Source organism: Gobius niger, assembly GCF_951799975.1.
Source record: "Gobius niger genome assembly, chromosome: 24".
Lineage (NCBI taxonomy): Eukaryota > Metazoa > Chordata > Actinopteri > Gobiiformes > Gobiidae > Gobius > Gobius niger.
In genome coordinates, this window is record NC_136875.1 from 992,406 (window position 1) to 1,017,738 (window position 25,333).

The 25,333-nt window shown below is 42.0% G+C and overlaps 1 protein-coding gene across 1 annotated transcript in view; it reads left to right on the forward strand.

Moving 5' to 3' along the window:
- Positions 1–25,333, forward strand: part of LOC306982481 (calpastatin-like) — a gene marked incomplete at its 3' end in the record, with an annotated part of 66,107 nt that overhangs the window by 13,388 nt on the left and 27,386 nt on the right. The window lies entirely within an intron of this gene.

Here is a 25,333-nt window from a genome sequence, read left to right on the forward strand (position 1 = left end):
TCAGCTGGAAGTACTGCAGTGGTGTCTGTGTGAAATATGCTGTAAATATACTCAATGTAGTACTGGTGATACACTTTATGGTTAAATCCAGCGGATATACTGCAGTAAAGCTGTGTGTATTTGTATGTAGTAGTACTCTCTGTGAAGTGTTAGTCTAAGCCGTTTAGTTGGTATATAAAAACATGAAAGCGACTGATATGGAGCAGTACTCTGGTGTAGTACTGCGTAGTTACAGTACTCCTTGTACTTTGGAGCAGAGGATAAAGACAGGAAATGCTCAGAGGAAGCTCCGCCCCTGGAGTGGAGTCTGTGATGTCAGGCGGAGAGACACGGGTCAGGAAAGAACAGTTCAAATGTTTTCCCTGATCTTTATGCAGAAGCAGAGTTTAGTTTCAGATACTAGAGTTTAACAAACAAGTGCACGCTTCATTTGCAAACATTCCATCAAACAGAGGAATGAGGGAAATTGTGTTTTCAGGAAATGAATTGGACACAACAGGAAACTTTGGAGGAAAAAGAAAAAAAGAGAGTATCATATTTCGTGATTCGTGATTCCATTAGTGTGTATTGGTGACTCCGGTCCGGTGGCAGTCAAGTTGGTTTTACAAGTTGGTAACAACAGAGGAGAGACGGGATTACGTGACTGTTCTGAATCTGTGGAGCTTTGTGGATGTTGCTCGTCATCATTCACGTTCCTTTGTATTTTGGGCATGAATGTAACTAGTAAAGTAACTTGTGATCTAGCTTAGTTACTTTTAAAATCCAATATTCAGTAAGTGACTAATTTACTTTTTAAAGGAGTAATCAGGAATTGCAAGATCTACAATCTTAATAATTAATATATCGACAAAACACCCTTGTATTTAAACCTGGCTGATCCATTTTTTCATATTTTGTTGGATATATTTAATCATAAAAGGCCTTTTTATATGAAAACATGAAATAACAGAAAACTTGCTCCACATGCATCCTCATGTTAATGTCAGTGCTCTACAGCAGGTTCTGGCCTTAATCCTACAGCGTTGGGAAGTGTCCCTGTAAATGATTGGTCAGTCCCTGTCATGGAGGGTGAGCGCCAGTTGGAGTGTGTGAAAGTCAAACTCTCTGCAGGACCTCGTGGTGGTCCTCTGGAGGTGAGCTCAGGCTGAACTCAGGGGACAGGAATAGCCTGGACATGTGACCTGCTGAAATATCATCTACACGTGAACTCCACACATCACCCGGACGTTTACGCGCTCTATGTATACCACAGCCCTGACGGAACATACATCACCCAGCCAAAACAAAGCTCTGCAGGAGGGCCTGGAGGGCCAAGCAGGGCCGAAGAGTCAGAGCAGGGACGGAAACAACAGCTTTAAACACGTGCTTTCATTTTGTCACATGTTCGTTACAAAGATTTGCTCTGACGGATATTGGATCGATTTAATTGCAAATAAATAAGTTGTTAGTGGAAAAATCTGTAAATATTCAAATTTCACCGTTCTTTGAGTTCAAAGCTCAACAAATCTGTCTAGGGCATCCTAGGATTAGGACTGGGATTAGGGTAGGCTATAAATAAGAATATTATTCATGACCCATTAGCATGCTTGCAGATAAAAGTATATTAAGCAGAATATTCATACTTAACAAGTATATTATTCATGACCTATTAGCATGCTAACAGATAAAAGTATATTAAGTACTTTATTCATACTTTACAAGTATATTATTCATGACCCATTAGCCTGCTAACAGATACAAGTATATTAAGTACTTTATTCATACTTAACAAGTATATTATTCATGACCCATTAGCATGCTAACAGATACAAGTATATTAAGTACTTTATTCATACTTAACAAGTATATTATTCATGACCCATTAGCCTGCTAACAGATACAAGTATATTAAGTACTTTATTCATACTTAACAAGTATATTATTCATGACTTATTAATGGCTAATGCTGATTTTTATACTCACTAGTGCCACCTCAGGTCTTACAGTAACTGCAGTTTCTTTATTAAAGGAACAGGCCTCCGTTCTTCCGCACTGAGATATGTTCTGACCTGAGCTTAGACGAGTTGATGTGTACCTGTCTGGTCTTTGTGCGTGTGGAAGAGTTTAAGTTTAGTCGCTTCTAACTTCACCCCGTTTGGAGCCATAAGAATATACTGGGAGAGGCCAAATGCTAACAACATCTTTGGTCGTTTTGCATGACTGAGGGCATGTTTTGTTTTTCACACAGGGTTTCCGCAGGGCATTAAAAAGTATTAAAATCTCAACAAATATTTTTTACTACATAAAACATCCAAAATCCCAAAGTGATGGTCTCCAGCTCCTTCAGCTGCAGTTTGTAAATATGTAAATGTCCCTCATTCCTCTGCAGATCTAAAAACATGAAGTTCTGATTTGGTAAGTGGATCCAAACGGGTGAAAGATGCAGATGTTTGTGCTCAGTGATTGAGTCATATTCAGTGAAACCATAAAGAGATCTCTCCTGGAACACACCGGCTCATTTTACAAAAACAGATCAACTCTCGTGAAGCACGTGCTGAGCTGCTCATCATTTCTTAGTATTTGGAAACATTAGTTACATGTTGGATATTCCCCAAGTCGGGCACAATTCTGAAAGTCATCACAACATGCGGGTGGATGAGCTTTGGACCAGACCTTTTGTGTTTCTCATCAATTCATGAAGATCTAGAAATGTAAAGGACCTATGCCTAACATTTGAGATGTTTCGTAGGTGTTGGCTCATAAAAGTATGGTGTAATAGAAGTCGTTTGTGAACAAATGTTTGTATTGTCCTCTTTGCTGTGAGGAGACAGGTTTACCTTTGACTTAAACAGGTTAAACATTAGAAGTGCTTTAACCTGAAACATCTGTTCTGCTCCAGTGACATTTAAGGCTTTATTTTGACATCATTCCTTTAATGAGTTGTTTTCGTCTTTGTAAATCTGACTTCAGTGAGAAAAGGCGGCGCAGTGGTTAGGGCTTGTCCTTCACAGCTAGAGGGTCCTGGGTTTGAGTCCCACCTGGACGGGCCTTTCTGTGCAGAGTTTGCCTGTTCTCCACATCTGCCTGTGGGTCCTCTTACGGGTCACCCCAGCGGCATCGAAGGGTCAAATGCAGAGGACAGATAAAGTTCCTGAATCATGACCTAAATAGGACGGGGATAAATGGCTGTGCAGTGTGAGCAGAAGAGGGACAGGTGGTCAGTCTCCCTTCAGACGGAGGTCAGTCCCACTCGTCATATAGACATGTGTTCATTCAAAAGAAAGACTCATGACCCTGACCCTGTGTTTGAAGAAGCTACAATATAGAATGTAGTAGGGATGTCACGGTAACCGGTGTAGCGGTAAACCCCGGTAAAAATTTTGACGGTGAAAATGACCGTCTTGTTTTGTGTTTTTATTATTATCTCGGTGAATAACCGCACCCGCGGTGTAGGCACGGTGAGCCTCACCAGCCACCGTCTCATCTGCTGCAGTTTCCGCGGCTATTGTCAAATATAAAGCTACAGGCATCACAAAACTTAGATCAGTTTGGTGCTCAGTCTCCTGCACAGTTGCGCGCTGTGTCGGCGTAGCTTTGTTGTGCAGATGCATTAGCCGTTCCCGCTAGCTACGAAGTAAAAGCAGTAAAAGTTCACTTGTCGTAATATAAAGCCGTATAACTTTCACCTCAGCGTCAGCGCGATGTCTCATGCGGTTCATCGCCCTCAGTGGTGCGTCTGTTGGAGCGGGGTTAGTTTAATATAATAGATCCATGGGTTAGCGAGTAGACGAGCCTACAGTCAGCCGGCGGATGCGGGCGGCTGTAGCGCTGCTCAGGTGAAGTGAGGGAGCGAGAGGGCGAGCGTGGGGCAGCGGGGCTCACTCAGCCTGGAGCTGGAGGCTCCTACGGCTGAAGCCACGGGGAAATGGCATAATTGTATGTTATAGCAAGTAAGTTAGCGTTTTAGCTGAAATGCTGATGTGGGACTTTGGGTTGAAGGAGAATGTAACGAGTCGCCTCATAGTGCGGCTGCAGCGCCACCGCCAGCATAAGCCGTGTCCGGATACCTCCGCACGATGGCACAATGCGTTACGGGGCTCCCGGTGGCAGATTGCAACAGATTCACTCTCGCCACAGTATTAGGAATTTAATAATGATGGCATTTTCCCAAATCTGCAAAGCGAAAGCTCACTGGAAGGACAACAACAGTTTTCCTGATATAGACGGTTTATCTTCGTTTCTGACGCTATAAATAGTTCATGTAACACCCTCGAAACGATCAACAACACATCGTAGAGTTCCTTTACTTTGATGTGAAAAGGCTTTGTCTGTATTTTTTTATGTAACAAGCACTGTTAAACTTTTTTGAAACTATTTCAGTTTGTATAGGATTATCAATGCTTTCTGAACATATTAACACACATTTTAAAAAAATACCGCGATAATACCGAAAACCGTGATAATTTTGGTCACAATAACCGTGAGGTAAAATTTTCATACCGTGACAGCCCTAGAATGTAGATATGACCCAAAGGTCTCCCCTCAGAGTGAAGTAATCAGCTTCAGATTTCAGTTGTCATTTTTTGCAGCGTTAGTGGATGGGGCCAGGGGCGGAGCCAAAAGTACACTATATTGTATTATTTATTTCTCCAATGTATTTCTGATATTATAGACAAAAGTGAAGGATCCACTTGGACTCTGCTTCGTGGCACGTGGCGTTAGTTTTGGTTGTAGAACGGCCTGGTTATCTGATTAACCAATCAGATTACCCGCTTTACCTGATGCTGACAGTGGCTTCCTTCAGGAGTCGGATCACAGTCAGTGTGCTTTCGTTCTGTTAAACCAGGGGTGTCCAAAGTGCGGCCCAGGGACCAAATGCGGCCCTCAGACAACATTTGGTCGCCCTCAGCCTTGTCACTGAATCGGTACACATCTTCAGAGATTGTCCTTTTTATTTGAAAAGTTATGATTCTACACAATTCTAACCTAACAACATTTTATTGTGAGACAGAGCTGCATGAAGGTTTTAAGGCAAGACACTGCAGGTGAAGAGGGAAAAAATGTATATTTACAGATATCAATTTGAAACTGTTGCTGTCGATCACTGGCATAAATGTGAGAAAAAAAATACATTGCAAGTTTTCTGTCATTTTATCTTTTCATATAAGAACAAGGTGTTTTATGCCTGAAAATGCCCCAAATTTCCCATCTTTTCGGCGACGAAATCTGAATAATGTATAGAGCTACATTCAAATTTATGGTTTAATTTTATTGATAAATGATTTACCAAGACTTTCTCAGAGGGGATTTTGGATCTATTGTTTAGCTTTAAAATAATCTGTTTTTTTTGTTGAAAATGTTGTAAAAATGTAATTTTCACCTTATTTTTTGACATTCAAAACTCAATAAATGGGGCTTAAGGGATTAGATAATAAAAAATCGCTCTGAAAAAATCTTCCAAATATTGTTCAGTCCAAGGCTGGAAAATGTGAAGTCTTTAGGTCCGACTGACGTGGACATAGTGTCGCCACAATGACAGAAAAATGTGTTTGGAGAAAAAGGGCCTTGAAATTGTGTTCTCCCATATAAGTCTATGGGGGAACATTGAATCAGCGCAATATTTAAACATGTTATTGTGAAGATTAGGCATGTTTTCTGTTTCCGGGTGAAAGCTTGTATGTTCAGATACCAATTTGGGCCAAAAGAAAAAAAATTGTTTTGCCTGTAGTGTCTCCCCTTAAGCATAAATAAAGGTGTGGGGCACAATTTAAACCTCTGCTAGTCCAAGGTTTCGTGGCACTAACCACCGAACTATGGCCCTTCACCCCGAGTTTGCTTCAGTATGCGGGCCGGCCCCCCATGAAAAAAGTTTGGACATCCCTGTGTTAAACCATCCCAAAAAAGGCTAGGTTCTACTGGGATCCAGAAAATCAAAGGTCAAAATCTTTATATTGTAATTTTGATCATGGTTGTCAAGACATGAGGAAAAAATAGTGGGAAATTGGGGGAAAAGCGTAGTGGAAAACGTGTATAAAATGTTTGAAAAGGATAGTCCTAATGAGATTAACATTAATCTGTTTTTCAGGGGAGTCCTGGCCCCAAAGGGAAACCTATTGTGCATATTTTAGTTGAAAAATGCCCTTTTGCCGCTTTTGTGAAAGGAAGTTTCTTGGTTGTTGAAATCAATAATAAAATGTTAAAGAAATGAAGTGGAAGGACAAGGAATAAGTGAACACTGTTAATGTGATAAATGTTTGATGTGTTGGAGGGCGTTGGTTTGAGTCCCGCTGTGGGACAATGTAACACACAGGTCTATCTACAGCCTGGTGTCTGATAAACTCCAGGGCTCAGGGGCTGTTTGTCCTTTTAAAGACAAACATCAGAGTGTTACATAAACCAGGCCTGCTCTCGATCATCCAGCTCCAGGTCTGCCCTGCAGGGTCCTTCACCTTATCATCGTTGGCTCATTCAGACAAAATAACAAGACATGTGTGGCAAAAAGTCCCTCCTTTAATGCTGTCTCTGGACCAACAGCATCAGAACTGTCAACAGTCACAGGTTTGCTCTGAGGGATGGTTTAGTTTGGTGTAAAGTGGTTGTCAGTGAACTGGATCTGTAAACGTCCCTGTGAAAAAGTCCCAGACTGTAAAGTTTGCCGTGTTTCCTGTGAGTGTCCTGCGGGGGGCGCTGCTCTCTCATGGGTAAACCCTGGTCTGGAGTTGGTTCCTCTGTGGCTCTGTGTTCTGAGTGTGGTCTGCAGAGTCAGGGAGAGGCTCTTTCATGAGCGGAATGTCACAGATCGACTTTATTTACTCCAGAAGTTCAGTGAAAAGGCAAACTGGAAGATCAAACATGTTCTTTATGAGGGGAGTTTTCAGTGTTCAGGTTTAGGTGGTCTCTTAACATTGACATTTTCACCTGGAAACAAAAACAAAACAGAGGGATTGTTTTAATATACAATTTCTAAGCTGATTTTTTTTATTTTTTACTTATTTAATAGTATTTAAAAAAAATCTTTTTTCAAATTTCTACAGATTTTCCCATAGATAAATAGCTCATTTTAAAGACATTGAAAATCCCCGTTGAAAAAGTTTTTGTACCTGTGAACTTCAACCCTACTCTGTTCATTCTTCACATTTTGTCGCCGAAAGTGAAGAAAATTTTGGGCATTTTTAGGCAAAACTATTTGCTTAGTCAATCAAAACAGAACACTTGCAATACATTTTTGTCCATATTTATGTCAGTCTCTCTACATTTCAAAAGTTTCCCTGTTCACCTGCAGAGTCTCGCCTCAATTGAACATTTTTACTTTTTTCCCCACAATTAAATATATATTCAAATTGGTTCCAAATCTTAAAGGGACTAGACAGAGTTAAAAAATGTTGAATTGTCTTTTCTTCACCCTAATGTGTAAAATGTGTAGAATGATTTCAGACTTGTTCACCTTTACTGCCTCTATCCTCCTGCACTATCGCTCAGAAAGTTGTTATTTTGGGTCTGAAGTGCCGTCAGCACGAGCTTAAAGCAGTACTAGGTAACTTGTTTACCTTAATAAATCCTTTTCGTAGTCCCTCTGGGGGTAATACAAGTGTTAAAGGGATGATTGGAGGGTCTTTCATCTCCCCCTGGTGTCTCTGGCCAGAAAACCACAATTACAACTTCTCTGCCACCGGGTCGGAGTCACCAATACACATTAATGGAATCACGAAGAAGAAGCTAACAGGCTAACGGGCAAAGCTAACTGCGGGCTAACGTCACTTAAACAGTATTTACAGCCAAGTTTGAGTGAAAAAAAGATCTCCATTGTGTAACTGTATGTACAATATCCCTCTGTCCCTTTGTCTTTTCTGTCAGCGTAGGATTTACTCTCACGGACAAGAAATGAGTAAAAAACACAACATGCTACGACACCTGCAGTGGTGCTCATGGCCTCTAAGTTATATAGAAACTGCAGTTACACTTCAGACCTGAGGTGGCAGGAGCGAATATAAAAAAGACAACTTCCATCTAGTCCCTTTAAGGCTGAAAGATTGGGAGATTCTTTTCAAAGAGACCATAATAATATAAGTCAGTCTGGACCCTACAATGATCAGTGGTTAAATAATGTTTCACTGATTGTTTATTCAGCAAAAGAAGTGTTTCATTTTGAATTTGAATTGTCCTCCGCTCCTCAGGTAAACGTAAACTGTTCATGAACCAACTGTGTTCCTATGTGTATATATATATATATATATATATATATATATATATATATATATATATATATATATATATTTTCTTTCTTTCTTTGACAACATCCAAACTCTCAACAAGTACAGTGCGATAAACAATACTTTACCAAAGTACTCGGTAAAGACCATGTTACATACTGTAAAACTCCCTCACTATTTTTATCACTCTCTGACCTGGTGGCCATTTTGTGATTGCTTTTTGCTACTGCTGTAACTGCATGAAAGTATTTAATCACAACTCTGAGCAGATTGTTAAAATGTGCCCCCAAAATGGTATAAAACTGTAGTCGTGTGGTATTAATTTCCTTCCGGTCATGAGACGACCCGCTCTACTATCTGTGCCACTGCCCGAAAATACACTCACTGAGCAGAGCGTTTAGTCATGGAGGTAAATACAGTGCAGATGGAATATTCTTTTTACTGTGTTATCCACTATTGAGGGTTTTTTTTGTATCAAAATCAAGTTTGAAATGTTAGTATCGTGACTATATGACTTTGAAATGTTAGTATCGTGACTATATGACTTTGAAATGTTAGTATCGTGACTATATGACTTTGAAATGTTAGTATTGTGACTATATGACTTTGAAGTGTTAGTATTGTGACCATATGACTTTGAAGTGTTAGTATCGTGACTATATGACTTTGAAATGTTAGTATTGTGACTATATGACTTTGAAGTGTTAGTATTGTGACCATATGACTTTGAAGTGTTAGTATCGTGACTATATGACTTTGAAGTGTTAGTATCGTGACTATTTGACTTTGAAGTGTTAGTATCGTGACTATTTGACTTTGAAGTGTTAGTATCGTGACTATTTGACTTTGAAGTGTTGTGTCGTTGAGAATCAGAAAATAGTTAACAATTAATTGTTTGGAAGATCTGCACAGCTACAAAACTGGGGTAAATTGGGAGAAATTGTGGCAGTAGGGAGTTACAGAAAAAGCGGACAAAAATTGTGTAAGACATAAACATAGGAAAAATGGAATAGGGCAAAAATGATTTAAAAAAAAAAGAAAAAGTGTGGGTAAGAAATGCAAAACAGTGGGCAACAAAAAATGATAAAAAAGAATATTGTGCCAAAATCTGGGGGAATCAAGTCCCCTCCTTTAAAGCCGGGGTACCTGACTTTTTCCTGTTGAAAAATAAAAGTGTTTTTACCACCTCTGGGTGAGTTATAAACACAGCAAAAAACAGATATTGTTAAATTGTCTTCACCTAAGTATTGTATTGAGTATTGAGCGATAGAAGATAGAAATACCAGTCTAACTTTTCCACAGCTCAAAGCTGTACACGGGCGTGAAACGTCCATATAAACAATTTACTAGAATAATTTGGACATGTAGGAGGGATTGTGAGAGCGAGGAACCAGTTTGGGCCAAATAAAACAAGTTGGTGTGGGAAAACTCAGGTACCCCAGCTTTAATGCTGTCCCTGCACCAACAGCATCAACACTTGGATCTAAAGATAGAAGATTTTTAACTTTTTTTTTTTCAGTTCCCTTTCATTTTTCCGACACCAGTACAAGCTAAACTTTGAGCACGTGAACGATCTCTGTGAGGATGTTAGAGCAGAGCTGTCACATGTGAGTTTGTTGTAGAAGCGCCGCTCCCTCCTCCCTCCTCCCTCCTCCTCCCCTCTCTCCTCTCCCTCCTCCCCTCTCTCCTCCCCTCCTCCCTCCTACCCTCTCCCATCTCGCCTCTCCCTCCCTCCTCCTCCTCCCCTCTCTCCTCTCCCTCCTCCCTCCCTCCTCCCCTCTCCCATCTCGCCTCTCCCTCCTCCCTCCCTCCTCCCCTCTCCCATCTCGCCTCTCCCCCCTCCCTCCTCCTCCCCTCTCCCTGCCGTCGGTTTGTTTCTTGTTGCCTCTGAATTCCTGAGCGCTGACTGTTGCTGTCACGCCCTGGGCCCGTCCGACTTAACCCTTTCCTGTCCCGCCTCCTCCGGACCTCCGAGCTCCGCCCCCTCTTTTTGTGTCGCAGAGAAAACATCTAAACATGGAACACTTTACACAAACCTAAAGTTATGTCTCTGACTGTTGGGGTAATCCGACCAATCGCAGACGGGCTGGCGTGGAGTGGGCGGGTCGTTTTACAGGACTGCACTGTAAAAAAAAAAAAACATCTGCAGCTTAATGTTCAGAACAAGTTTTCTAACGTGTAATTTCTTCATCTCTAACCGTTAATCTTTTATTCTTTATGTATTTTCATATTTCATTGTGAGTGCAGCCATGCGTCCATGCAAGGAATATTTACACAACACAAACCAAACAATAAAACGCCTTGAGAAGCAGAGTCAAGTCCTTCTCTAGTCTTAAACTAAACACTTGATGCTTCTTAATTTGTGCTGAGGAATTTGTCCATTTGTGAGGTCAGAGGTCAGGACACTAAATCTGCTCAGCTCCAGTATGTTACACTAATGTACCAGTGCATGTTAATGAACCCACATGGTACTGACTCATACATGTAAACACAGCCATGGCCTATTGTACATGTTTTTAGTGTTAGGGGAAACCCATGCAGACCCTGGAGGACATGCAAACTCCACACAGGGGCAGAGGTGGGTGTGCCTGTCATGTAAAGTTGCTCCACCCACTGTTTTGACCTTTCTCTGATGCAAGTACTGATACGATGAGTACCAGTATCGGGTATTGGGCTGATACCGCATACTTGTAGTCATGTTAATGCTCATTCATGAGGTCCCGATACCAGAAACCGATACCACTTGCCGTGTGGCCGGTGCTCCTACAGGACTGAGGAGAGAAAACAACAACAAACTGTAGAATTGTTCATTGTAAATCATTATTCCACAAAGAGCTGACTTTATTACAGACGACACTCCCTAAATGTTGTTGGTGCTGCAGCGTGGAGTCTGCAGTGTTTATAAGATACAGGCTAATGTTGCTAACTAGCCAACTTAATCCCATGTATTTTAGCGCTGACTTTTCAAAAAAATCAAGAGTTTAGTGGAACAACGCCAGCCAATCAGCTGTGTGCTATCTACCGACACTTGCGCGGGTATTTTACAAGAAAGAAACAAACAATACTTGAAAATACGACAAAATTACTTTTATAATTTTGCAGTTTATAACATTGTAGACAAATCTTCATTGTTTCCATGTATGTTTCATGTCCGTGAGTTAGCACGCAGCTGATTAGCCGAGCGATTGTGGTACTCATTAGAGCTTACGTCATAAAGACACGGCTGGCATTGCCACAGCTCCACGAGTTCATCCTCTTTTTCCACCGTCCAGCCCCACGTCTGCTTTTGCTCCTTGTTCGCCATCCTTTGCAGTGTGCGCCGTTTGTTTTTGCCGTCGTTTTGGTCCCGCGCTCGTGCGTCGTCATTGGTCATATGGTGCACGTGTGAGCCAGCGTCATCCTCTCACGGCAGCGTCTCCATCGGCTGCATTTACGTGTGCGGAAGTGGACTGTAAACAGCCCAGAATCGGGCTTAAAAATCAAAACATGTTTGATTTTCCTACGACTGGAGTGTAGTCTCGTCTTTGTGCTGCCAATGCTACACGATTCCAACGTCATTCCAGTCGACACCCCCCCCCCACACTCCGCGACCCGACTCTGTGCGACTGTCTTCGACTCGCCAGGACTCGGCGCGACTGAGAATTAGGGCAAAATCGGGCATAAAGGTCGTGTAGTGTGTGCTGGCCTTAAAGGAATAGGCCAGCGTTTTTACATACTGAGATATGCTCTTACCTCACTTTAGCCAAGTTAATATATCCCCGTCTGGTCTTTGTCCGTGCGCTCTGCCAGGCAAACGGAGCACATACACAGCCTCTCCCACATGTCACATAGCTCCAAAAAAGCTCACGATAGAAGCTACCAAGCTCTTCCACGTGTTCCCTATTTAAATAAAGTTACGTGAAGTGTTTTCATGCGAAGTATATTTACACAGAAATGTAGCATGTCGATTTTATAAGCAGATAAAAAGGGGGACTATATTGTGAGGCGTAATGATACGAGGAGCAAAACGTCCGCGCAGTAACTCCTAAAGACTTCCCCCGCTCACTTCCGTCATGTAAAAACGGTGGCCTATTCCTTTAACCATCTCAATACTATTGTTAAAAGAAAATAAAGTAAATTAATTACTAACCAATCTGCTGTGAAAAAGTACATCTGTTGAAGAAAATGCCTTGTACTCGTATCGGTATTAAGTACTTAAATCAAAGTACTCGTACTCATATCGGTTTTAGAAAAAGTGGTATCGGTGCATCCCTATTATATATAGACTTATTGTTGTATATTTTGATTTGGTTATTTTCTTTGTAAACCTTAAACCAATAGTCTTTCATCGTGTGTCATGTTTGTGTTGCTTAAAAACCCAAATCTCTGGACCTAAACCTCATTTGCATTTCTTATTTTATGGACTTTATTCTGTACTTTTAAAGCTCATGTACGTTTCCCTCTTGACTAGTCCTCTCAAACTGTATTTTTTACAGCGCAGAAGTGTTGTGCCCGAGCCTCTTCCTGAGTGGGCGTGTCCCTGATGGGCGTCTCCCCCCCCTCCTCCCCCCTCCCCCCCTGCATTTGGGCGTGCTTGGCTGTGTACATGCGTGTGAATGTTGTCATGCGTGTCTGGCGTGTCGGACCTGCCTCTGTCAGACCTGGCCCAGTCTCTCTCCCTCTCGCTCCTGTCATTAGTTCAGCTTTTAGCCTCAGCTCCAGTGCGTCTTCAGCAGAACCAGGCTCATGGTAAGCACTTCCTCCTCCTCTGCTTCCTGTCAGGACCTGCCTGCGCTGCTGCTGTGCTGCTGCACGGGCGCGCGGGGCGGGTAGGGTCAGCTCGGGTTAGTTAAGTCGCTCTAAAGCCAGGCAAAGCGGGTCAAAGTGAGTATACTGCGCTTGTTGCCGTCGCTCGTGTTTGTCTTTGTCTCTGTCTGACTCTGAAATCTCACTTTGTGGCCGAGAGTTTTGAAAGCACAGCGACAGAAGTGTAGAAACGAGTCCTGCTGCCAGAGTACTGCCTGGGCTGAAGTACTAGTATGTAAAGTATCAGTGGTAGAAGTCGCAGTCGCAGTGGGGTTTGTGTACTGGACTTTACTGTACTGAACTGCATTTTCTTTACACAGATGTCATAATATGGCCAACCCTTCAGCTTTTGGCAGTAGTACTCAAAATATTAGTAGAAGTAGCTGTAGTAGTTGTAGTAGTAGCAGTAGAAGTTGTAGAAGTAGCAGTAGAAGTAGCAGTAAGAGCTGATAAACGTAGCTGCTGTAATGGCCTTGTTGCAGTGTTTTTCCACATTTGCAAAGAGTGGTTTTGCAAAATCACCCCCTCAGCCTAATGCAGTACAAGTATTTGAAGTATTTGATGTGTCTGGAGTTGGAGTAGAAGTAGTAGCAGCAGTAGTAGTAGTAGTAGAAGAATCTTGATTCCTGCGGCTTCAATGTTGCTTTTATCTCGCAAATAGAGAGCTATCTACCTTTCAGCATCTTTTTGCAGTACACAAGTACTAGTAGAAGTAGCAGTAGTAGCAGTATTAGTAGTAGTTGTGGTAGTTGCTGGATGCAGGGTTTTCTTCTCACAGATGTTGCAGTAATAATAGTGAAGTACATGTCTGAAATACTTACCTGCTGCTAAGAGCGAGTTCAGTCTCTGATCAGAGGCTTTTGTTTTGGAAAGTTTTTCTGTGGGTTTTATTCAGAAAGGATTGGTCTGTTTTGTTATGAAAGATTCAGTGTTTTATTCAGAAAAGTTCAGTGTTTTATTCTGAAAGGCTCGGTGTGTTTTATTCTGAAAGGTTCAGTGTTTTATTCTGAAAGGTTCAGTGTTTTATTCTGAAAGGCTCCGTGTGTTTTATTCTGAAAGGCGCGGTGTTTTATTCTGAAAGGCTCGGTGGGTTTTATTCTGAAAGGTTCAGTGTGTTTTATTCTGAAAGGCTCGCTGTGTTTTATTCTGAAAGGCTCAGTGTGTTTTATTCTGAAAGGCTCAGTGTGTTTTATTCTGAAAGGCTCGGTGTGTTTTATTCTGAAAAGGCGCGGTGTGTGTGATTTTCCCTGTTGCCGTGGAACACAAACAGCTGTAAACAAAGCGCTAAAACTCGGAGAGAGACTTTTGGAGAGGGGTGTTTGTAAAAGTATGTGGTCAGCGTGTTGATGTAGTACTGCAGTATCAGAAGTACTTTTCGCAGTAGAGTCTGTAGTATTTGCCCCGGAGTGGACTCTCAAACAGACTGGACACTGTGCCCTGGAGCAGGACACTTCCTGACTGTCTGAGAATAGAATGTGGTCTGACGTCATGTTTAGGAGGTTTCCACCAGGGCAGGGGTTCCCAAAGCGGGGGTCAGGGCCTGTGCCACCTCTTCTTCATGTGTTTGTAGTTTTATAAACAGCAGGTTTGAGTGAATCGGGTCAAATAAGAAAGAAAACAGGTTTAGGGTTTTCAGATGAAATTACAGTGAAGTCGAGCTGTGTTTTACAAGGCAAGTACTGCTACTCATAATGCAGTACTCGAGTACAGACAGGTGATTCTGATGTTGAAGAAGTTGCTGGTGATGTGGCGCTGAAGATGGAAGCGGCTCTTTGACCATCACCATGTGGATGTGATGGCGTCATTAAAAAGAGCCAGTCTCCCAGTAAAGAGCCATGAATCCTAACTGGAAAACGAATGATCGGGAACATACTTTACTTTGGTTTTACTCAAGTAACAGTAGTGATACTTCCACACAGCAGTACAAGAGAGTGTGTGATGAAACTACAGCAAGAAGTACTTCAACAGTGACTGCAGTATGTCGCTGTACTCCTGCCTCTGACCTTTGGTATTACAGGAGACTGTTGGTTAAAGGGAGGCACTGCTTGTATATATACAGTATATATATATATGTTATCGGTTGTATATTTTTATGGAGTACGTGACAATACTCAGTGTACTCATGTGGGTGACGGTGACGCAGTGGGAGCGGGTCGTCTCATGATCGGAAGGTCACGGGTTCAAATCGCAGCTCCTGTAAGTGCACCCTGTCATTGTGTCCTTGAGCAAGACACTTCCCCCCAGTGTCTGCAAACACTGGTATGAATGAGAGAGTGAATGACTGGTTCCTCACTGTAAAGCACTTTGGGCCTGATGAAAAGCGCTGTTTAAGTTGGGACTATTTGTTTGTTCTGCATTTTAAGACCAAAAAGAAAATGTTTTAAAAAGGATTTGTACCATTTCACTCGCGCAGCCTTCTCCTAAAACCGTAATATTCATGATTTGAAACAATAACTTAGGTGCCACGCGTCCACAAACTGCTAAATGCTACTTTCCAGTTTCCTCTGTTCAGCATCGTCCTGAGAAATGACGCCCGAGTGCACATCACTGTGATCAAATCCAAATCCTGATCTAGGCCAGGGGTCCCCAACTGGAGGACCTGGGTCCAGATCCGGACCTCCAGAGGTTTGAGTCTGGACCCCAAAGCCCTTTCATCCTCTCAATATACTTCATATCTAAGGCTGAATTACATTGAAATATAAACAAAATGATTGATTCATTGATCAGAGTTGATCGTTCTGCTATGGAAATACCTGTGCTCATGTTGTAACATTCTGAAGGGAAATGACTGCATATGTCCGATTAGATTGCTGATTTAGTTGGGGGCCCCTGGTCTACACCAAAGATAATCATATTTATGGCCGAATCAGTTGCTCTTTGCTCGAGCTAATCCGATCCAGTGCGTTTATAAGTGCTATTAAAAAACAAGTTTGACCAAAGTACAAAAGAGACGATAAAAACATTGAGTGGTGCAAAGAGAAGACATTGTTTACAGTGCAGGTCACCTCTCCAAACTGGTTCAGCGCTCCTGATGTGTGAGCTGTGTGACACCAGGTTAGATTCAAAGACTAATAACCAGATTTTAAAATCCATTCTGCAGCAGACTGGGAGCCTGTGAAGGGCAACAAGGGTTGGTGAAATATGATCAGAGCAGATTGAGCCAAAGGTCCTGAAGTTTGGCCCAGACTCCTGAATGAGTCCAGAGCATGATGCAGCTCAGTCTTACTCAATAGCAAATTCGATATCGTGTTTTGATACCATGTTCTTGAGAAGTTATTGTAATAAAAGTTTTGCTGTTTTGCATTTTCAGCAGCAATGTTTACAGTCAAATGCTCATACTGTACTCGTCTCTAACCACTAATATGAGGGTGACCAGATGTTCCAATTCCAAAACTGGGACACAGTTTGAGAATATGCGGCAGGTGTTCAAAATCATGACTGTCCTTACGATAAATAGTAAAAACTGTGTAAAAAAAACTGTGCACCGGTCGGCTGCGATCTTTCACTTTTTTCTAGGTATTTGATGTTCACGTGGGCTAAAAACAAGTAAAGTGTGTTAATGTCTGGGACTGAGTAAAACTGGGACAATCCGTGGTATGGGAGCAATCTATGGGACATGGACTCAAAACACTGCCAACACTGTCTTCCTGAACAGTCAGTGCTAATTCAAAGCACCATGTTTCCAGTGTCCCTTTAAAATATCCATGAGTCGAGTACAAGTGTCAGCGTGTGACTGTACAGCTGCCTTTGATATCATTTCATTTTGTTGAGAATTTTTAGAGGAAAACGGCATAGTAACCCTAACCCAATGCTAACTGACACATGTAAACAAATGGAGCCGCTATGCTAAGCTACGCCATGTGGGCCGCTAAGCTAACGTTAGCAGCACTCGCAAATTGTACAGTTTTGGGCAGCAGTAATCAGATCCTACATTTCAACAATGGCTGCATTTAGTTTTAGAACTTTGTCCAGGGTTTTTGGTAAACTACAGAGAGAGTTCAGCTGTGCTAAACATGCACCGAGTATCCATACCTGCTCGAATGAATATTTAGCCTCGATGTTACTTTCAATAATGATTTAGTATACCCAGGGTCCAGAGCAGGGTAGGGGCCTCAAAATGCTGCAGAAAGTGTTCTGTATTGTACTTTCTAAGTTTCCTCATAATTGATACTATAAGAACTGAACAACCGGGCTGAAATACAATGGTTGCAACACAGAATTTTGCACAAACAACAATGATTGATATTATCTCAGGGCCCTGACATTCCTTTAAAAATGTGCCCAATGGTTCAGCCCACACACCGGCGTTAAAGGCTTCAAATATGGTGAGACTAAATCAGACTGAAGCCCTTGAGTTTTGTGTTCACAGAGACATCATAGTATCATCATTTTTTGAAAATTTTAATGCCATTTTAATGCCCATTTTAAAGTCACAAATGTGTTATTCTCAGCACAAACATCCTATGTCCTGGTGCAGTCCTCCTGTTTAATGTGGTGCTAATAATCATTATGCTCGACCTAAAACTAGCCATTTCAATTGGCCCAATAAAAGTAGAATATTCCACCCCCAATAGAATATGTCACTACAGGTGATGCAATTTCTAGTCAAACATTGACTTCAAACAAACAATTAAACAAACAAACAAACAAAAACAAACCATGACCTAAGTAAGAACCCATTGGATTGGATGTGTTTGTTTATGAAGCACTTTTTGGCCGACCCATTTTTGTCACTTCGTTAAGGTGTATATAATAAAGTTATAATAGAATATAAGTGAACACCACTGTTAAACCACTAAACCACTGTTATTTGGTCAAAGAACATAGAATATGAACTGTGAATTTCATATGGGGGGGGGTCCTCCGAGATAGTTTGTACCCAGGGCCCAGAGTTTGGTGCTACGCCCCTGAATATAAGGCAAAGTCTTTGATTCGTGTTATACCAAACATTCTGGAGTCGCCCCAAGCCACAAGGGGGCGGTGTCGCAGCAAACATCAACCCCCCCCCCCCCCCCCCCCCCCCCCCCACGCCACGAGGACCAGAGAGTGCTTACCTCATCCATTCTTTACTGAGCGTCGCCATGGTTACTGCCCACGTTGTGATGTGACTGGAAACTATCCCCAGTGCAGTGATGGCTCCTGAGCTGGCCCGTCATCCCGTCCACAGCTTTATTTTCGAAACATGATGCGGAGGAGGAGGTTTCTGACCCTTCACTGTGACATTCTGAGCTGCAGCGCCGTTCCAGCTCGTCAGGGTTTATCCTCAGCTCTTTCTCTCAGTCGTGCTGCTTCCACTATTCAATATTTTCTCGTTTTGTCGCACATCTGCTCCGCACTCACATTCCTCTGGTTTCTGCAACTTTCAGGAATTATGTTTCAGTGAAGGGCCAGACCAGGCTGTAGTATTAGAACAGTGATAGGGCTGGGTGCAGTTTAATGATACCATTCTGGTAGTGACAAAAGGTTTAGGTGCTACTGGTATTGAAAAAAACCTGTTGGTCATCAGAGTTTAAAAGAAAAATGGAAAAAGTGGAGCAAAAGTGGAAACATTGTGAAAAGCAAGTGGAATAATTGGGTGAAAAAGTGGGAAAATCTGGGAAAATGGGGAGACGTAAAGTGATTTTTTTCTGCCCTTTTGTTGTTAAAGGAAGTTTCTTGGTTTCACCTCAATTAAATGAGACAAATGTAAAAGAAATGCAATGGAAGGAAAAGGAATTATTGTTCGTTTTTCTGATTCTAGACGAACAACATATACAAATAAATATCTCAGTATAGGTATTGGAAAAAGTCGTTATCGATAACCAGTATTGTTAAAGTACTGGTTTACGTTTGTTAAGTGGCGAGGTCACAGCTTTAATTCCGGGTTCACAGATGTGCGAGAAACTACCAAAAAACTCTTTAATCAATATTTCTGAAACTCACCAGAGAGTCACTGAACAGACTTACTTATCAGGCCCATGAGCCAAAAATGCTACTGCTATAAAAGTCATATTTACCAAAATCGCTACATCCGGGTTTAGCGGAGAAAAATGCTAGCGGCTCAGCAGCTACGCTAACCCCGGATGTACCGACTTTAGTAAATATGACTTTTTTTAGCAGTAGGTTCAGCATTTTTGGCTAATGAGTCTGAGAAATAAGTAGGTTCAGTAACTCTCCGCTGAGTTTCAGAAATATTGATGGTTGTTATTAAGTTTTTTCTATGTTTTTTGTCTCGCATATTAGCTGGTGTGCTAGGACCCGGAAGCAAAAGTCGTGACGTCACACTTAGCAAGCGTATAGATACAGACGGCATCTCTGGAATTGCACATTTCAAACTTTATTCAAAAAGTACTTTAACAAACGCTGAAATATGAATATAGTTTTCTACTAAATAAAGATACAAAGACATGGAGAGGAGCAAAGTGGTTCACAGCTCATGAATACATAAATAATGTGCTAATGCTAACTAGCGCTAGCGAGGACTGGCGTTTTTTCGCTTCTACTGTAAAGCGAAAAAAAGGTAGGAACAGGGGGCGGACTGGGACTGAAAAACGGCCCTGGACTCTGGACCAGCCCGGCCCAAACCAGCGTAAATGCGACACTTCCACAAATACATATTTAACCCTTAATCGAGTGCATTTTCTCCAGTTCGGCTTTACCCAAATCTAAAAGCTTCTTGGCCGAAGAGCAACAGTGTAATGCCTGATTTGAAAGCTAAGACTTACAAAAGCGATTGAAACTTTATGTCACGTTGTCGCCACATTTTTGTCGTGTATTCGTTGTGTTGTCGCCACTTTTGTGTCACTTTCGTATTGTGTTTTTGTGGCTTTTTTGTTGCTTTTTTCCATTGCTTTGTTGTGTTTGTGTTTTGTTTGTTCCTCTTTTTTGTCACGTTTTTGTTGCTTTTTCGTCACTTTTTTGTCGTGTATTTCGTTGTGTTGTCGCCACTTTTGTGTCACTTTCGTATTGTGTTTTTGTGGCTTTTTTTGCTTTTTTTCCATTGCTCTGTTGTGTTTTCGTCTCTTTTTTGTCATGTTTTTGTTGCCTTCCTGGCACATTTTTGTTCCGTTTTCATCCTCGTTGTCGTCGCTATTTTGATTCTTTTCTTTGAAGCTTTTAGATTTAGGTAAAGCTCGGTTAAGTCGGGGGATAAGAGGAGAAAATGGAAAGGCCCAGACCGGTGGCCCAAGAGCCAGTGGCCCTTCTGTGCTCTTCCAGAATGGACATATGGCCAGTCCGCCCCTGGGTAGGAAAGTGCTTTATAAGTTGAGTCCATTTACCATTTTGAGCACAAGTGAATCGTCACTAATCATCAGGACGAAGACGATCAGAAATGTTGTATATTATCATTCCCAGGGCCTGACTGCTGCCTCCTCTGCCCCAGCTCAGATCGTTTCTTAGTTTTTGGAGAGGAAAAGCAGCTGCTGTGGATTCCTGGTCATGGCTCTTTTGTTGGCGTGTGAGCCCTGGAGGATGTTTGGGTTTGTAAGCACTTTGCGTCGTGGTGGAAAAGCCTGGGCCGTGTGGAGCACCAGCCCCGGCGTCACTCTAGAACGATAATAATAGCTGTGTTTGAGGATCACTCTGAGCTGACGGTCGGGTTATGCGAGTGTCTGTGTGAGTGTGAGCGTGGTTAGGATTCGGGTGGAGCCAGTGACTCATCAGTTTCATAATCGGAGCAGACGGCGCTCGCGGCTCTGACAACACAGGCTAAAGAGGAGCTAACAGGCTAGCAGCTGCTGAACCTATGTGCTTGTGGACTGGATCAACCCTGCACTGGGGCTTTGTGGATGCAGAAAGAACCACAGAGCTGTGAAAAAGTGCATGCCCCTTCCTGTCCCGAACAAACAAACAATAAATCCAACCCTCTCTGGCCCTGTGTGAAAAAGTAAATGCCTCCTGAGCTTAATAACTGGTTGGGCCGCCCTTTGCAGCAGTGACTGAGGTCAAGTGTTTACGATCACTGGTGATGAGTTTGTCACATCGCTGAGGAGGGGCTGGTTTGTGCTGCTGCATAACCCAAGAGCACTTGAGTTTGAGGGCTTGACCTGATGGCCAGACGTTCCCATCAATGACTGAAGGTTGTCCAGGTCTGGAAGCAGCGAAGCCCCAGACCGTCGAACTGACACCTCCATGTTTGACTTTTGTCTTTTTATCAAATGCTTTTTTTTGATGTAGCGAGTCACAGACACTTTCGTCTCATCAGACCATTTCCCTAAAGGTCTTTATCCAGATGTTTTTTGGCAAATGAGTAAGGCTGGGTGCTGTTAAGTAAAACCATGATATCAGAGAAAGGTTAAGAACTACCAATATTGAAAAAAGTATCAAAAGCAGTTTCCCAAAAAATAATCTTCACTTTAGATCCAAGTTCTGATGCTGTTGGTCCAGGACAGGATTATAGGAAGTGACTTGGTTGTTTCGGCTGTTTTTCTTTTCCCCATTTTTGCCCTGTTTTTTTTAATTATTTTGCCCAATGTTTGCCCCATTTTCCCCAATTTTTTGTTTAACACAATTTGAATTGATTTTGCCCCATTTTTTTTTGTTTTCCCAATATTCCCCCTTATTTTTCCTCATTTTTATTACTAACATTTTCCCTATTTCCCCCAATTTTTATTTACTTTTTTAAACATTTTTTTCCCTTTAGTTTTGCCACACTTTCCCCAAATTCTTCTCCATTTGTCACAAATTTCCTGATAGTGGAGATGAACCCGATATTAGATCTTGGTCTGTGTTTTCTGGGTTCTTTGGTGACCTCCTGGATTTTGTCGCCTACTTCATTGTCTAACAGTGATATGTTCTTGATTCAACACACTTGATGGTAAACAAGACTCACTTATTCACAGCTGATCATGGACGGGGCATTTACTTTATCACACAGGACTGGACAGGGAACTTTGGATGTTTCTTTCCCATTATAAATGTGAGAATCATTTCCAAACTTTGCTTTTCACCGGGAATGTCTTTGTGTGATGTAGACATTGTCGTGATGATCAGAAACATTGAAGTGCGCTAAATATAAACAAATATAAGCTGCTGTTTGTTTACTTTTACCATTATGGACTCTCTGCAGCCAAAAAATCCAAGTCAGACAAAAGTATCCAGTAAAACAATGTAGAAACCAGTTTGCAAAAAGCGCTTCTGTACCGAGAGAGAGGGAAGTTGCTGCTTGTTTACACGTTGCCATGAAATGTAAAGAAACCTGAATAAATAACTGACCTTAGCCGACTGTGCTGGGTTTACTGTTGGTTGAGTCTTGTGAGTTCCATGCCTTTGTGAATGAAACACTCCCTGCGGCCGCGCCCACTGCTCCTGCATGTGAGCGTGTGCATGTGAGCGTGTGCATGTGAGCGTGCTCGTGGTCAGCTGCTCTGCCTCTGGGTGGAGCAGGAGCAGTGTCCTCTCTGGCACAGGGACAAAGGAGGAACCTGAAGCTCCAGAACCTGTTTGTTTGTGCCGCTGTGGTTTGAATCATTTGGTTTTGGGGCGATGAGGTGAGACCGTCTCACACCTGCCACAACACTGCCCTCATGTCATTCTGGTGGAATTATGGGAAATTGACTTTGAGATGATTCCACATGAACTCCTCTTCAACGCAAATTTTCCACGGGGGAAACTGGGATTTTATTTCGGGTGACCAGACGTCCCAGAAATGTTACACAGTGTGGCTTTAATGACTTTGATGGACGTGTGTACATCAAATAAACATTTTCGCTTAGGAATGAACCAATCAAAAGCTCTAAGGTTCATCCCCTCAATACTGATTGGTCCAATAATTGACATTAGACCGTTTTTACATGGGGCCCAAAGTCACGATTTGGCTTCCTCACAAATTCAAAATGTGGAAAATCTGGTCACTGTGACATAATGTTGATACCCAGGTTGCAGATGCGGCACAGTTAACACAGACACATTGTACAGTGTAGAAGCATCATACACAGGATTATAGATGAAATCAATAATCAGCAGTGCATGTCGGTCCCCCTCTGTTTATGAAGTCTACTAGCAGACCACATACTTCCAAAGGACAAACGGAAAGACACGACCTCTGCAGACACGCCCACAATAGTGACCGTACCTCGGCTAGTTCATGATCAAAGTGGTTCTAGAGTACAAGTACTGCAATGACCTCAAGAGGCTGGCTGTTTGTTTTTTTTCGTCTCTGTATTTGAGTGATACATGTTCATCCATCAGGATTGTGGAGCCTCTGATCTCAGGTTCAGCTGCAGCAGATAGAAGTTTGTCTGAGTTTCCCTGAAGCTGATTTTAAACTTTAGAATCACAGAGCGTCTAAACACTTTAGATTCTAAAGTGTTTAGACGCTCTGTGATTCTATCCCGGACTCATGTTAGTCACGTGGCTGTCCCCCAGAGGTACTCTGAATGTCGGGGAAACTCCTCCAGAACAGTGCTCATTTTGACAACATATATTATTTTAGTTTTGGTCTTAGTCTTTTGACTAAAATGTAATTTATTTAGTCTTTTTAGTCTAAAAAAACTTTTCAATGTTAGTCTAGTTTTAGTCGACTAAAATTGCATGTCAATTTAGTCGACTAAATTTAAGACGAATTTAGTCGACTTTGCATTTATAATCTTCATTATAATCATATTTAATCAAGGTCCTCTGCTTCATGGAGCTGCTCCACATGAACAAAGCTCAGAGCTGATCCTTTGGCAGAGAATTTACATGATCTGAGGCTCTTTCAGACGAAGTTTGGATGATTTTAGTCTCTCCCTTTTATTTTTATTTAGTCTTATTTTAGTCGACTAAAATATCTGGACATTTTAGACATAGTTGAAAAAATTGGGAGAATGGAGTGCTACTCGGATGTAAAAAGTTGTATAAGTTTAGTCTTTTGGGTGCTCTTCAGTGCAGGGATCAGTTTCCTCAGGGCAAGCTTGCCCTGAGGAAGGCCTAGAGCCGAAACGCGTTGGCAATTTTACCTTATCTAGCCATGTTTAAATAAAGGCTTTTTAATATTTCTACCTTCGGAGTGCCTCAGTTTGTTTGATTTTTACATTTTAGACATAGTTTAGTCTCATGAGAAACTTTTATTTTAGTTTTAGTCCAATTTTAGTCGTCAAAAATATCACTCTCACCTATGGTCATGAGATTTGGGTAATGACCGAAAGGACAAGATCGCGAATACAAGCGCAGGGTGGCTGGGCGCACCGCAACGATAATTCCTCATATATTTGATTGGAGAGTGAGACAACAATAAAACCTCTAAAATGTCTTTATAATCAAGCTGTTTAAGTGTTCGACCAAAATCACTGTCTGATCCTTGGTAAATATGCTTATTCCAATGTGCGATTAGATTAAAATGTGACCAGACGACCAGGAGCTCTATTATTATTATTGTAAAAGCAGTGGTGCCAGCGCTGATCCCTGTGGGCCTAATGATGACTTTAGTGAAGCTTTATTGTAGTCTTTTTGAACATGATTCTATGTGGACTGAGTGAATGGTCCAATCAATGAATCAATGTTTGTATTTGAGTGGTTAAATACATTTTATATAGTACATTTTGCAGATGGAAACGAGCTCAGGCTGCATCTGGATCTTTAGCTGATGTATGTAATGTAATGTGGCTCAGACCCTGTAACGTCAGGGTCATGCCCCGCTCCAGTGGTGTGTGTGGACTCTCGCTCGTCCAGCTGTGAGGTGTGACCCGGGTCAGAGCGCCTCATGATAAACCTGTCACATGACTCCCTCTCACTTCCTGTAAAATGCTTTATCGTTGCCATGGTGACTGGTCTCATCGGGCCTAAAGGCTGATGATGACGACGTGGTGTCTGCAGATGACGTCCCAGAGTGTTTGTCCTCCCTGTAGTACTTGTACTCGTGGCCTACTCTGTCTGTAGTATTTGCAGTATAAGTACTTCAGACCATGTGAACATTACTGCAGTATAAGTACTTCAGACCATGTGAACATTACTGCAGTATGAGTACTTCAGACCATGTGAACATTACTGCAGTATGAGTACTTCAGACCATGTGAACATTACTGCAGTATGAGTACTTCAGACCATGTGAACATTACTGCAGTATGAGTACTTCAGACCATGTGAACATTACTGCAGTATAAGTACTTCAGACCATGTGAACATTACTGCAGTATGAGTACTTCAGACCATGTGAACATTACTGCAGTATGAGTACTTCAGACCATGTGAACATTACTGCAGTATGAGTACTTCAGACCATGTGAACATTACTGCAGTATGAGTACTTCAGACCATGTGAACATTACTGCAGTATGAGTACTTCAGAACATGTGAACATTACTGCAGTATGAGTACTTCAGACCATGTGAACATTACTGCAGTATGAGTACTTCAGACCATGTGAACATTACTGCAGTATGAGTACTTCAGAACATGTG